The 14,236-nt window shown below is 45.6% G+C and overlaps 1 long non-coding RNA gene across 1 annotated transcript; it reads left to right on the top strand.

Annotated features, from left to right (window-relative positions):
• Positions 1-4,854: 4,854 nt before the first annotated feature.
• Positions 4,855-14,000, top strand: LOC141915616 (uncharacterized). The gene is made up of 2 exons (XR_012620985.1): positions 4,855-7,951; positions 13,669-14,000. It is a non-coding gene; the product is annotated as an uncharacterized LOC141915616 (long non-coding RNA).
• The last annotated feature ends 236 nt before the right edge of the window (positions 14,001-14,236 follow it).

The raw sequence follows: 14,236 nt of genomic DNA, 5'->3' as shown, positions 1-14,236 counted from the left end.
CCAAGCTTTATGACACAGAAGAACAGCACCTTCTCCAGATATATACATAAAAATAATTCCCATCACAATATCCCTGACATAAAACTGGCTAGTTTTCAGTTGGAAGTAATCAGAAATGATGCTTTGCCACAGGTGGCAGTGGGCTTCGGCATGTTAAGGAAAGTCTTTGCTTTGTGTTCTGCCTCTCCAGCCGAGATCCACACAGGTTTCTAGGAATGCAATTTTGTCATCCTGATGTTTGGCTGCTGCTACTGGCCACCCCAGTTCTGCACCAGTACCCTGTGCTATCAGTCACTGCTAGCTGACTACACCCAGAAACAGTACACCATTGAGTAAACTGCTCCAGATAAATCCCGCACAGAAGTAGCAGGTTGATTACACCTTACTGTTTCTCTTTGTGCATTTCTTCCGTTAGCAAAGTAGCAAAAGCTCCATGAAGCCGCAGAACTAAATCCTTCCACCTGCGCAGCCTCGCAGGAATATGCATTGTAATGGATTTACCAGTTTCTTCTTCATGCAACCTTGCAGCATTTTGAGAAAGAAGTTGCACAGGCAAAAAATCAATGGATGCCGGGAGAAAAGGAATAGTAATTTGTCAGGTTGACCCAGAGAATCCCCAAATTCCTGAGAATTCCCTGTCAGCACACTGTGAAGAAAACCCATACAGCTGAGTAGCAGAACACCACTCCATGGGATAACTGCCCAGAATATTTTGAGAGGTAAATTAATAGAAGAAGGAACCGTGCACCCGATTAACAGTGAAAATACCTTAAATCAGCATAACAAAGTGGGGTGAGAGTACTTGTGCTCAATATAGTTAAATAGCTGTAATTAGATCAAACAAACTAGATTGATGTATCATCCCTTTGTAGACTTGGCCTCAGAAGGTAGGTCAGGAGCTAAGTTCAGTAAAACAGTTTTAGTACTGCAGCTTTTATCTAACAAGGCACAGCCACACGCTCACTCAAAAGTAAATACTACTTAGAAGAATTGCTGAATTCCAAAGAAAAAGAGTTTACAGTGACAACTACGTGCTTTAATAAAAACCTTTTGTCAGTAATGAACCTCTCCTAGTCGACTTGATAACACACCTTTTGGATAAACAATGTACAAAATTTTGGTTACAAATTAATTTGTGTCAAGGCATTTGAAGGTCTTTAGTGAGTTGTTCCCTCATCAGTTAAGGTGTTTACACGGGAAAGGTGAATTCTAATTTGTTCTTTCAGAACCTTTTAATTAAATTTTAAGAAAATAATGTAGAACAACATTGCATGAAGTATGATTACTACATTTCAGAGATGAGCAAAACATAAGGTAGCAGATGGTATGAAGAGGATAAAGGTGAAGAAATGTAAATAGCAGGGAACTTCACAAAATCAAAAATGTAAGGCAGAACTGAAAGCGCGTGTAAGACCCCTGGGAGAGCTGAGGAGACGAAGCAACGACTGAGCTGAAAGACAGCAGACTTTCCTTACTCAGACACGACAAAACATCAACAGGAAGCTCTCATCTAGTAGAAGGAAAGACCCATCGTAACTAGGGGAGTCGAGATTGTTGTGAAGGGTCCTTAGAGTAACTATGGAAGGAGTGGAGGAAACATGGCCAGAGTTTGCAGGTGCCAGCAAATATATTCATCAAACACTCTCTGAATCAAAAAGAACCCCCCTCAACCCCCAACTATTTCAGAATTGTAATCAATAAGTAATGAAGACATTATAAAAGAGCTAATAGTAGAAAATAACCTTGTATTGAATAAAGACAAGATGAATTGTTTAAATTAGGCAGAAGACCAAACAAAGAGCAGCTTGGTAACTAATCAGAAGAGTTCTTATCATCAGAAGCAGCCGCAGCATTACTGTGGGGTGAGAGGAGATGAATCCTGCACGTTAGCATCGTTTGGTACAGAACCTGCACTCCAAGTCATATGAATTATTGTGGCTGCACAGATTGCTGTCTGGTAGCCCTGTCTTCTATGATATAGCCTGATAAATTAGCCAGTAGATTCTGACATATCTGCGTGTCATAGCAGAGTCTGGGTGAAGACCAAGAAGGTCTTTCTAATCTTTTGATAAGAAGTTATCAATAACAGAGCAATACTGTTAAATGGAAGCCATCAAACACTACTTTAACGTCGAGGATATTTAAGGGTGAAGGGAGGCACTCTTGAGAAGTGGGCCTTAGTTGACGATGCAAGTCAGTTGAAGGAATAGTTGGAAAATGGTAACTATTCTAAACATTTATATTTCAAATAGTTGTTAGAAATTAGGAAAAAAAAGCAGTTGCTTCCTCTTCTCCTGCAGGATTTGTTCTAGCCAGTGACAGGCCTGTGAAATACATCACTAATTTATGAAGTTGTTAGAGTCCATCCCAATGAAGATTCTACCAAATATGGGAGATGGGGAAGGAGAAACTAGTGGCCTGGTGTTACAAAAGCACCCAGCACCTACATTCAGAAGTGGAAGAGCATTTTCTTTCTTTCTTTGCACCAAAAATATTGCCATCTTAAAGATGTCTTAACACGTCTCCGTCTCCAACAGAAAAGCCCAAAACTGCAGTAAGATGAGAGGGAAACGGAAACGTGGATGGCAGGGCGCAGAGTTGGGTTGACGAGTCTTAGGAATCGCAAAGACGAACGGCTGGGCCACAGATTTTCTTAACACGTCTGTTTACTAATCACCACAGGTTAAACTCAGTTAGTAAAACCTGGGAGGCTGAAGAGCTGCTGATTTCTGAAGTGGCCCTTCCATGCAGCTGCCGACAATAACCGCATCAGTGTCAGGAAGTAACATCCCTTGTTCTGTGAACCGAGAGAACGCACTGGGAAGACACCAAAGTGCCCAACAACCTGTCTGCAGTGAAAAATATCATTGTACTCTGAGCATCAGAAAAAGCGTAACGGAGAGAAAATGGCAGCGCTGTATGCAAAAGACAACATTAGAGAAATATGGGACAACTATCTAAATACACCACACGATGGCTGAGCCCATGGAAGTCACCCTCGTGGTGCTCCCTCCATCATGAAGATGCATTTGGTGACAGGTGGCTTCTCTCTCTTTGTCTCATGCCAAGCACATTTCCATAGCAGAACACCACAAAGGTCATTGAGTCTAAATCACAACTATTCTCATTTTGTATCTTCTTCTGCCCCAAGTTCAATTTGTCTAGGTGATTTATGAGGTGAACTCTGGCTATGCAAGGCTTCTCTCCTTCTGAATGGAGGAACAATTCAGATAAGAAACAAATCTCTTCTGAGTTAATAGAGGAAACTGGACTTAACCGCATTTACTAAGGTATTTATTATACATCTAGGCCAGATGAAGCTTAGCACACTTAATACATATAAAACTGCAGATAACTGCTAGGACGAGCAGAAAACAAACAAAACAGAATCACAAGTTTCTTAATAATCTAAATTAAGCCACTAAAGTAACAGAAAAGCAGGAGTTGCTGGCAATAGCAACAGATATCTATCAGTTCCAGCTTGCTGCTTGTAGCAACACACACGAATTGAGAAGCAGTTGGCTCTATGTCCCCTTCCATACCCTCAGGCTGAGGGACTGCTAAATTGTAATCAGTGTGAGTACATAACCCCCAACAGGCACCGCGCTACTTTCGTGGCTGTTGATTTCATAAATTGTCTTGGGGTTCTCTGTCATGAAAGACATCGTCTATAATCGCTGAAAAAAGGAGGTTGCGACTCACGGGCCTGGTCCTGTGAAAGACCCACGGTCTTTGATGACTCAGCAGTTCATGGGGGATCATCGGCACTTTGTGGATGGGAGCCCAACGCCAAGAGATAATTTGCAAGAAATAAATCTCTATGGTATAACTTCAATTTATCAGTTTGGAAAAGACCACGCGCAGAATTCTTAAAAAGCAATGAAATCACAGAATTAAAATTTTTAAGCGTAAAAACCATTATTAAGTCATCCAAGTCCATTTACAATTATTGATGGTAAATCCATCTACTCCAGATGGGAAAAGGTCACTCTCTTCTTTTTCCAGGGCAAGTCTATGAATAATTTGAGTGATTAAAGCTCAAAGCAGGTGTGAAAATGAAAAAGACCAGGAAAGCACATGGGAAAGAAACCGCACTCACATGCAGATACTTAGCTTTCATTCTGGAATCAAAAAAGGCACCTTCCATTCCCCCCAGTCCACACAGCCACAAAATACAGATGAGTTTGTACATTTTTTCCTAAAGAGTTGTCAATTTTAAAGGCACATTGAAATCTTATTTTTACTTTTTAGGTCTTCCTTCTTCCATCGGAGATGACCTAAATTTTGAGCTGAAGCATTCACAGGATCCTTGCTTGGAATATAAAACAACAGCAAAAACATCAGGCTGCGAAAGAGGCAAAATAATAGGAGGGAAAATTACAGTGAAGACCTCCCTGAATAACAGGAGGTCACAAACACTGCAGAAATAGATGCTGAAGTAGTACTATCCAGAGACAGTGGACACAAAGTGATTGCATTTACAGAAACCTAGCAGAAGACAGGTGGGCAGGATGTGAATCTAAGCAAATGGCCACAGTTCTGGGAATACCCAACAGTTCTCAAAATTTCCCCTCAAATATATTGCTGTATTCTTTGTGCAAAAAATGTCAGAGACACCAAAATCCAAGAGTCTCCTGTTACAAAACAATAAAACTTGAAAGCTTACTAGGAAAGTATTCCAATGGAATGAAACAGCTACAGAAAGGGGTAGAGGCTATCTTGTATATGCTAAAGAGAAAAATATATGGAAGACACATAGACGACCAGGTAACCAGCAGTAGAGGTGCTGAACAATCATGCAACTCATTATTAAAAAAAAAAAAAATCAAAAATGTACTTGCAGATACATTTATTTTGTTTTATCATCTTAAATAGTCAACAGAAACTAAGATTATAATCTGTGCCTTTTTAAAATTCCATTCAACAGATGTTCATAAACAGACTTGAGCCAAATTTCAGTTCCCCAAAAGGATATTCAGCCAGAGAACTTTTACAAATGGATGATAATGTCCCGCTTTTTCCCTTGTAATGATTGCTTTTCTGAGACATCAAATCCTCTCTCAGCCTCATTACAAGTTCCCACCAGCATAAAACGTATTTTTCATTTCCATTTCCTATAGTATTGTTTTCCAAAACCGGCATTGATGTTCCCAGCACAAGACAACTCTCCTTCACTCCTTTTATATGTCATCTCCCCAACACAGTATGAAGTGACTGTCTCAGTGACAAGGCTCTGTTCTTTTAAAAAGATGAAAAAAATCCAACTGGTACTAATAAATATTTACTTAATGTAAGGAAAAAGGAATTCAACAATTAAGTATGAAAATTGCAGAAAAAAAAATAGGTGTTTGAAAAGGCAAAGCTGTTAAGAAGTTCAGTCCTTTTTATGAGAATGACTGCTCAATAGCTCCTTTTGGGACACAGTGAGATGACTCCTTTAAAAGTATGGTCTAGAAATACCCCCAAATCACAGAAATTATAACTCACTTGAGGATTTAAGATGCACTACAAAATTAAGAAATATCAGGACACATAATGAAAATGTGGAATGAAAACAGTGTTGCACTTACTTGTGTGTGTTAAAAGGGAAAGGGGGGGCTGAAGCGAAAGGTTTTATTTTTACTTAATTACTCTCAGTGTTCACCGGGGACTCCTTCCAAAGTGTATTTTATATTTGGACCTAAATGCAAGCAGGATTCAGCCTTGATCTTATTCCTTATGACAATACGTTTCTTAAATTAGAAGTCCCACAACTAGGATGTTGACACCACCGGTAACGTTCCTCCAGTGCCAGAGAGTCTCTTATGTGCTATCAATCTATTAATCCGGAAAGGAGTTAGCATCGGCGGGGGGGGGGGGGGAGGAGATTGTTTAAAATAAAAAAAAAAAATCCGGAAAATAATACTTTGTAGGCTTGTAGCATCTTTCATCCAAGGATTTCAATGTACTTTGAAATATGAAGTCTCAAAACACTTTAAAAAAACTGAAACCCACCCAACTTTAAGGTATTTTGTAAATGATAATACATTAATTGAGTGAGCATCCACCTGTGATGCAATTACAAGAGTCCCCTACTGCAGCATTTCACACATATTCAATCCACCTTCTGGTTACAGCTTACAAGTTTGTGGTATGTAGAAGGAACAGCAGAGCTGGTTAAAGATTTTCTCTTGCTTCACATACTCTGCAAGCTTCTCATTAACTCATACATGACTTTAATCGGTGCTGCATGCATCAGGACTGGTCTGGAAAAAACCCCTCACTCAACAAAATATTATTATAACCAGGAATTAGTAAGGAAAAAGGTGACCTTTTTCTAAAGTGACTGCTGATTTTCATATATAAAGGGTTAAACCGACCTTCACTGATCCCAAAGAGGTAATAAAATAGAACTTTAAGGACAAAAATGGAGCACTTCAAGAGATTATTATGAAGAGCTACATTCAAGATGACAGAAGACAAAACCTTATTCTTAAAGCACAGATGCTTCTAAAACAAGAGATCACACGTTTTAAAAAGCACACTACCAACCCCTTTATAATGAATAAGCAAAACGAAGGGAATCAGTGTTTGGTTTTTTTTTTTTCTTGCAGGGCTGTGGAGCTCAGAGGAAAGAGGACATTCACTCGATGTGCTAGCAGAGCCAGATGCATGCTTTGCACTTAGGCAGGGCTGTGGAGCTGGTATTGGTTGGTAGGGGGGGAGAAAACAGAGTAAGCCTGAGAAAAACCCATCAGAGCTCCTGTCCTCCCCTTTCAGCGTTAATGGGAGGGATACAAGTCTATGGGAGCTGCAGTGGGGGATGGGGCTGGCAGAGGGGGTGGGGAGAAGCAGAGCAAGGCCTTACAATCATCAGCAGCTCTTGTTCTCCTCTCCTTTCAGCGTTAACAGGAGGATGTGAAGCTCATGTAGCTGGGAATGGGATGGGGGAAGCAGAGCAGGATCATAGTTTAGCTTTTGTCCTCTCTCCACAGGGTTAATAGGAGGACACGAAGCCTGTGTAACTGGGATAGGGGGAGGGGATGGGGGGGGCGGGTGGTGTTAAGGCCTTAGATCCCAGTTTCTTGCCCTGCTCTCCCTGCAGGGTTAACGGCAGGAGGTGAAGCTCTGTCTAGGGGCAGCTTTAGGATTTGTAGGGTCCTGTGCGAAGTCAAACATCCGGGGTGTGTGTGGGGGGTGTGTGGGGACACAGACCCGGGGCAAACTTCCCTAAACGTGGCGGTGCGTTTCGGCGACTCCGAGCCCTGTTTATCCAGAAAAATGAGCCAAGAAGTTGCCCGTGGGGTGGCCATCGATGGGGTGGGGTGAGCCCAGCTCCTTATCTGGAGGGCGCAGGAAGACCGGCTGATGGCGAGGGCCGGAGGGAGGGACCAGGTGTGCTGACAGAAACGCGGGCCCTCAGAAAGGGGGAGGAAAACCGAATACGAGTGGTGGGGCGAGGGGGGGGGGGGGGGGAAGGGGCAGCCCCAGGGCCCGTGTGTGGAAACAGCTCCGAGGGCGCTCACCTGCCAGGAGGACACCGCGTCGTGTGAGGCGGGAGGTGTGTGTGTGTGGGGGGTGCGACCCCAGACCCTCGCCCTAAACCAGGGGAAAGTTTCCCCGAAGTTCGCGGGGGGCGGTGAGGCGGCGGGGCCCGGCTGCCGGCCGCCCCCTCAGCGACGCCCCCGCGGCAGGGGGAGGGGGCGCTGTTCCCGGCTCCGCGCCGCGTTTTCCCGCTCACCCCCCTCCCTCGCGCAGAGCTCCCCGCGCCTCCTCACTCCTCCGCGCCTCCGGATCCCTCCGCCGGGAGCCGGCGCTTGGTTTTTTTCGCCTCCCCTCCCCCTCTCCCTCTTCACCGTTTCCTCCTGATTTATCCCGGCCAAGGCGGCGGGGTGAGGGCGGGAGAGAGGAAGACTCCTCGTTTCTCTAACGGCATCTCCCAAAGGGAGAGCGTGACGGAGCCTTCGGCCGGGTGAGGGAGGAGAAGGTGGTTGGGACTACTTGGCGTTCCTGCCACGGTCTCGGCGGAAGGAGCTCGCTGTGCGAGAGGCTGCGCGGTGCTGCGGCTCCTCTCAGCGCTTCCTGGAAACTCCCGCTTAGGAGCGAGAGGGGGGGGCGGGAGAGAAAGAGTCCCAGGCCGGGAGCGGGTGGGGAGGGGGGGGGACGGCACAGCCCCCTCCTCGCCGCCGCACCGGGGACGCGCACACGCAGCCCGGACAGTCTCCGAGCCCGCTGATACCCCTCAAACCGCTCCCCCCCCCCACACCCCCCACACCCCCTCTTCCTGTGCAGATGGAGCCCAGAGAAGTGAGGGATAAACTCCCTCGTAACCGCCGTGCAGTCTGGTGAGGGGGGGCAGACACCCCTCTAACCCTTCCTAAGGCGGGGAGCCCCCCTCAGAACCCCCGAAAGAGGGGGACGGGGAGCGGGGGAACGTGGGGGGGGGCGGTGGGGGGGCGAAGAGCCCTTCATCCGCTCGACGGGGAGGGGAGACGCAGCCTGGGGGGGAAGGTAGCGGCCCTTTCAAACTGCCCCGTTTCCCCCCGTGTTTGCTTGGGCTGGGGGAGGCAGTGCCCCCCCGGGTGGCTCTCGGCCCCTCCGTGCCCGCAGTGGGCCGGGAGAGCTGGCGGCGGCGGGGAGTTAATGCGAGAGCGGCCGGGGAAGGTGGAGGGGGGGGGGGGGCGGGGGAGGGGAGGCCGAGTTTGTAAATGGAAACACTGGTACATAAGCATTTAGCACAATCGGGCTGGAAAGCTCCAACTGCAAAGGGCTGAGAACAAAAAAAAAAAAAAAAAAAAAAAAAAAAAAAGGAAAGAAAAAAAGTAAAAAGCCTCCCTTTGCTGCCCTCTGCCTGCCGCTGCGCTCGGCGAGGCGGGCGCTGAGCTCTGCCTGCGGAAGGGACCTGCCGAGCCCCCGGCCTGGCCGCGGGGACACCGCGGGGACAGTGTCCGGACACTGCCCGGCCAGCCCTGGCACCCCGGCTCCTCCCGCGCAGCGCTCCTCCTGCCTTGACGTGCCAGAAGGAAAAACTCGCATGTCTTTTTTTGGGGTGAAGAAATTGAAGAAATGGGGTCAGCTCTCACACCTGTGTTGCTTTTCTTGCTCTGAATACAATAGGGCATCTCTTTCCTGGGGGTGGATGCACTCCTCTTCCCCTCGCTTCCAAATTTAGGCTTAAGGGGCTAAAACTCATTCCTGTTAGACTCTGCTAAAGGATACCTGCAAGCTGAGAGGGCTTTGGGGTCTACACTTTAGTGCTCGTGTAACGAGACGAGTAAAAATGCACAGTGTATGCAAGCCACAAAAAAAAATGAAAAAACAGGAGGGGAAAGCGAGTCCACTGATAAATGATACACAAACAAGGACACACAGCACCAGTAAATACCGTATGGTTCATTAGATACGGGCTTTAATGATTCTGCCTCACAGTTAAAGACCTTACTTCCTCTGCCTCCTCTGGCTTGTGGCTTTTACAAGCTCATCTCTCCAGCTCTGCCAGTTCTCAGAGTTTACCACCCCTTAAACATGGAGTTGTTGATCCTCTCTGGTGTTGCAATGCAACTCGTTGACACAAAAAAAACCCCTTTTCCTCCGCTGAATCCGTGAGTTTCGGGGATGCTGGGACTACCCGGGGAAAGCAGGCAACATGTAATTAAATTATGTGGAAGAGAACCATCCATTACAGCAAGTAGATACCCATAAATGCTGTTAGCGACCAAGCATTTCCATGGAAATTTCCTGATTTTGGATGCCCGACACCTTTGAGACGCCTCCATTTCCTTATCGCCATTCCTAAAGCTGTAGGTGGTTTCATTTACAAACCTAAAATCCAGATGTAAATTGAGGGTGAAGGTTGTCTTCGGCCTCCTGATCCCTTTGAAGTTGCTGTCTCGTTCATCGGTTTTAGCTCTAAATTATGTAGTTCAGGGTCTACTGGAAAGAGCAGCCTCCAGCTCTTGAGGACTAAGAGAGAAACATCTATCGGCTTTACACGCCTCCAGCTCCAGTCAATTAAAGATGGTCTGTGCTCTCTTTTAGGCCTCAGCTCCCTTTTAATATCTTTTAGTTAGTTGCTCTCTTTGTTGCACTTTTATTATTTTGGTCTTTGTACTCCAACTGGTACAGAACGTCTTGTAAATACATGTATTTATTCTGTCAGTCTTGTGCTGCTTCCCTTCTACCATCAAAATATTAAAACACAAAAGCTCACTGATTACTCATCAGCAGATCTGCAAATTTACACACAGACAGCTTTCTCTGGAGCAAGTCAGCAAATTAAAAACAACTCCTTCAAAAAACTTTGGCTGAGAATGGATTGTTTCCAGATCCTTTTTTTTTCCCTCAATAAAAAAAGCAAGTCCTGAGGAAAGCTAATAAACAGCCGCTATTGAGAAGCCGATAGCGCACCACATTCTGATGCTCGTTGTTTTGGAGTAATTGCAATCTTGTGTTGAGATGGAAGGAGATAGGAAAATGTCACTTTGTCTACATGTCCCATAAGAATAAATCATCCTGGATACTTCAAGGGGATAAAGTGTCTACCAACAAAGAGCTGATTCAATAGTCTGGACTGAAAAGCTTTACGTTGCCTGGTAGATAGTTTAAATTATCATGGGAGGATTATCAAAAGCCTAAATCCCGCCCCCCCCCCCCCCCCCCATTAAAATGAAGAACTCAAATTCTTCTTGTCCAACTGCAGGAAATTTGAGTGTTGGAGAGAAAAAGAAAAAAAGCCCACAGCTCCCTGATTTCATGAACTCTTAATTGAGGAGAAGTGGTTTATTCCTAAATGTCCTTTTAGTGTGCTCTAGTCTGAGTAAGTTATTGTTTGTCCTCTTGTTTTTATGGCCACCACTTCAGTATTGACCACTTTAATATTAACCACTTGAGTGTTTTTAGTGATTCCTGAGGAGTGTGTGAGTGATAAATATCCCTCACGCACCTGCAGCCCAACACCGGGATCCTCAGCACAACTCTGTAAGACCCAAAGATACACCTTGAAAAGTTTCACGTTCTGTGATTAAGTATAAATCAATTATTCTGGCTGAATTTTACTCAATTAAAGATGTTAATTGCCTGGCCGGCAGACAGTTTAGAATTTGAAACCGTTTCATAACTGATACGTAAAGATTTTGCAGTTGGAAGTGATTTAACAGTGTCGTTGATAATAGATCCGATACAAATCCCTCTCCTGCTGTTTTGTTAGCTCCCCAGCACCAGGCAGAAGGGCAGTCCTGCTCGGTTAGGGAGAAAAAAAAGATAATCTGGTTGAGAATTGTGCTTTATTTTAAATAATTACCAGATCCAGTGTAGTATTTACACCTGTATTTTTAATGTTCCAGCTGACAACGTTTTTTATTTTTAAACTTACTCAAGCAAGCAGAGATCACTCTGAATCCGGACTCGCAGAATCTAGTAAAAAAGGTGCTAGTTTTATATAGCTGCTGTTCTAGCGCTTAGCGCATATTAAACAGGGAAAGCTGTGGTTATCAGACTGGAGTACTTGATACTCGGTACTCCCACATGGTACGTCTGAAGTGATATTACTGAAATACACTGCAAGAGACTCCGCTCTTCATCTTTCAAGCCTCTGCTAGGCCTCTGGCGGAGGATGAGGGAAGTTTACAGGAGCTTCCCAAATGGGAAAGGCAAAAAAAAAAGTCAGTTAAATGATGTATTTGTGAATCAGCAGCTGAAGAAACATTGTCATGTGAAGGGAATCCCGCTATTAATGAACGAAACGTTTCCGTGCCTGGATGCATAAGTGAAAGCCCGTGCAACCCTGCAGTCCAGTCAGAGCTCCTAAACCGTGCAAATCCCCACCATGTCCGTGCTCCGAGTGCAGGCACGCGGGGAGCAGAGGGACGATGGCATCGTTTGTTCGAACGAGCCACTGGTGAGGGTGCCTGTGCTTGGCTTCCCCCCTTCTGAGACCACGCTGCAGGCCACAGGAACTAGAGCCACCAGGAGGAAGAGAGGTGGAGATTACTGAGCCAAAGCAAACACGTGAGAGAAGTCAGGCAAGTACTTCTGGAGGAGGAAATTTGAAGTATGTTTTTCAACCCGTCGCGCGACCCGTGTGGGATCTGGCAAGGCTGTGTTGGTCCTAAGGCCACAGAAGTAAAAATGCAGGTAGAAGATACAGGTGTCTCCTCTCTGCGGCTGCCGAGGAGAGGCAGTGAGAAAAGAGCACAAGACAGAACAAAAATTGCCAAGACAGCATGCTCATTTTTCAGAAAACACCCATTAGCGGAATTGTTTTCTTTGCTCAAATTTGATAAATCAGTTGAAGCGCGCACGCGTCCTGCGGGATACATCACACTCGAGTATCTAGCCTTTACTTCCCAAACAGCTCTGGCACCCTACTAGTGATCATCTATCGAAGGCACCTCAATGCAAGTTGTAGTCCCTCAAGACAAAATAATTCAAAATATTTATATCCTTTTTTTAATGAATGGAAGATGCTCTTATGGATAAGCTGAAGACGCAGTAAACACCAACAGAAGCGGCTAAACTTGTTTTACATTTTCTGGCGATGTCGAGTTGCCCTCTTAGAAGTCTTCTTGCTGTTCTTCTGGCCTCAACACATTTAGAATGATATTTCAGAGAACCACTGATTGTACCGTTTAGTAGCTGGAAAGAGAAAGAAGCCACGGATGGAGTGAAGAAGAGAGAGAAAAGCAGTCTGTGCCCCAAACCCCAAATTTCCACAATATGGGTTGGTTGTGTGAACTAGAGGCAGAGAGCTACAGGGATGTTACGCTGCAATCCTACAACTCTAATTCTTGCACATTTAAGGCTGTATCTGATTATGCATTTCTATATTTTCCGAGTGTGTAATTAATCCAGCACAGTACGTGCAGGTTATGGAGTAAACCCAGTTGGGAGTGGTGCACTGAGAAGGGGAGAAAAGGGCTGCACGTGGGTGGGTGGGTTCGTCTGTGTTGGTGATTGCAACAGTCGGTGAGTGTAGGGCGAAGAAAAGTCTTACCTGGGAAGAAACTGAGATAAAATCACAGCTTTGTGCTGCGAGCAGTTATTGCCTCCCTGTAGACTACGAGGATCCAGAGCACCTGCTCAGGCACAGTCCCAAGCAGGTTACAGTCGAGGAAAAAAAAGTTTCAGCCTTCTCAGAGTTGAGGAGTTGAAGAAATCTAAGTGTCCTTGCTGTAAATGCAAGGTAAATTATTCATTCCCTCTCCCTCCCTCCCCCTTCCCTCCCTCCAGTTCAGTTTTTCTTTTCATGCTTTAATCGTTTTGACACCAAGCTGTACAAAAGTAATTTAAAATTAACATGACTGACACTTGGTAGATAGCAGGCCCTAGCGCGGGGCTCCACCTTCTACTCGGGACTGCGGAGAGGGGCTCTGGATTGGCTGCAGGTCCTGAGGCAGCTGATGGGCACCAAGGAAAAACATGGCAAACAATTAATTTGCTAATTTAGTTTTCTGTTTAATTTGAAACCAGAAAATTGTCAGGCACTCATCAAGCCCATGAGCAAGGCTGAGTGGACTTAGGGCAGTACTGCACTCCTGACAGCAAAGAGGGGACACATTTGATTAGCCAGCAAAGCGATTTCTTCTGCCGGTATCGATGGCAGTTAATAGGCTTGAGAGAGTGTTTTAGCACTGAAGTTCTGCAGCACTGGGTTTTGTGTCACCTCTCCTCAATCCGGTGCATTTTGTGCAGGTGATAACAGCCTCTTTCACGGGGAAGAGGTAACGCGTGCGCGTTGCAAAACAGTTGTGAAAAGTTGCCACCTTCAGCGCAGAACACGCCGTAGCCCGTCATTAACCCGGGACCCCCAAACGATGCCTCGGTCAGCTGGAATTCCTCCTGTGCACGATGAACGACGGCGAGGCGTAGCAAGCCTATATCAGACCTTTGATGGAGAAAGAACGCTCTGATTTGATTTCCTCCCTTCAGCTGTGGAGCATGTAATTTCAGATCTGCGTGGAGTGGGGCCTTTACGCTCAGTTTTGGGCCTATTTTTGATTTAGTAAATTGGATTGTATCTATTTATTTCACGCGTCCAATTCGGGATTTCACTAGTGGCTCATCAGAGCAAAAAGGGGCACATTTACTGGGACTGAGAAACCACCACAGCCCTAAATTTCGTCTCCTACATTGGCAAGGATTTGCTGTTTTACGTGCGAGTGGGCGTGCGAGAAGTTGTGAACACATTAAATCAATTAGTTCGTTACCAGCAGAGGGAGCGTGGGTCAGGGCTGGGTTCAGCGGGGAGTCAGTAGGCTAA

This window comes from Strix aluco, chromosome 26 (assembly GCF_031877795.1).
Source record: "Strix aluco isolate bStrAlu1 chromosome 26, bStrAlu1.hap1, whole genome shotgun sequence".
NCBI classification, from domain to species: Eukaryota; Metazoa; Chordata; class Aves; order Strigiformes; family Strigidae; genus Strix; species Strix aluco.
Note: the sequence above shows the minus strand (reverse complement) of the source record. Positions and strands in the feature narration are given on the sequence as shown.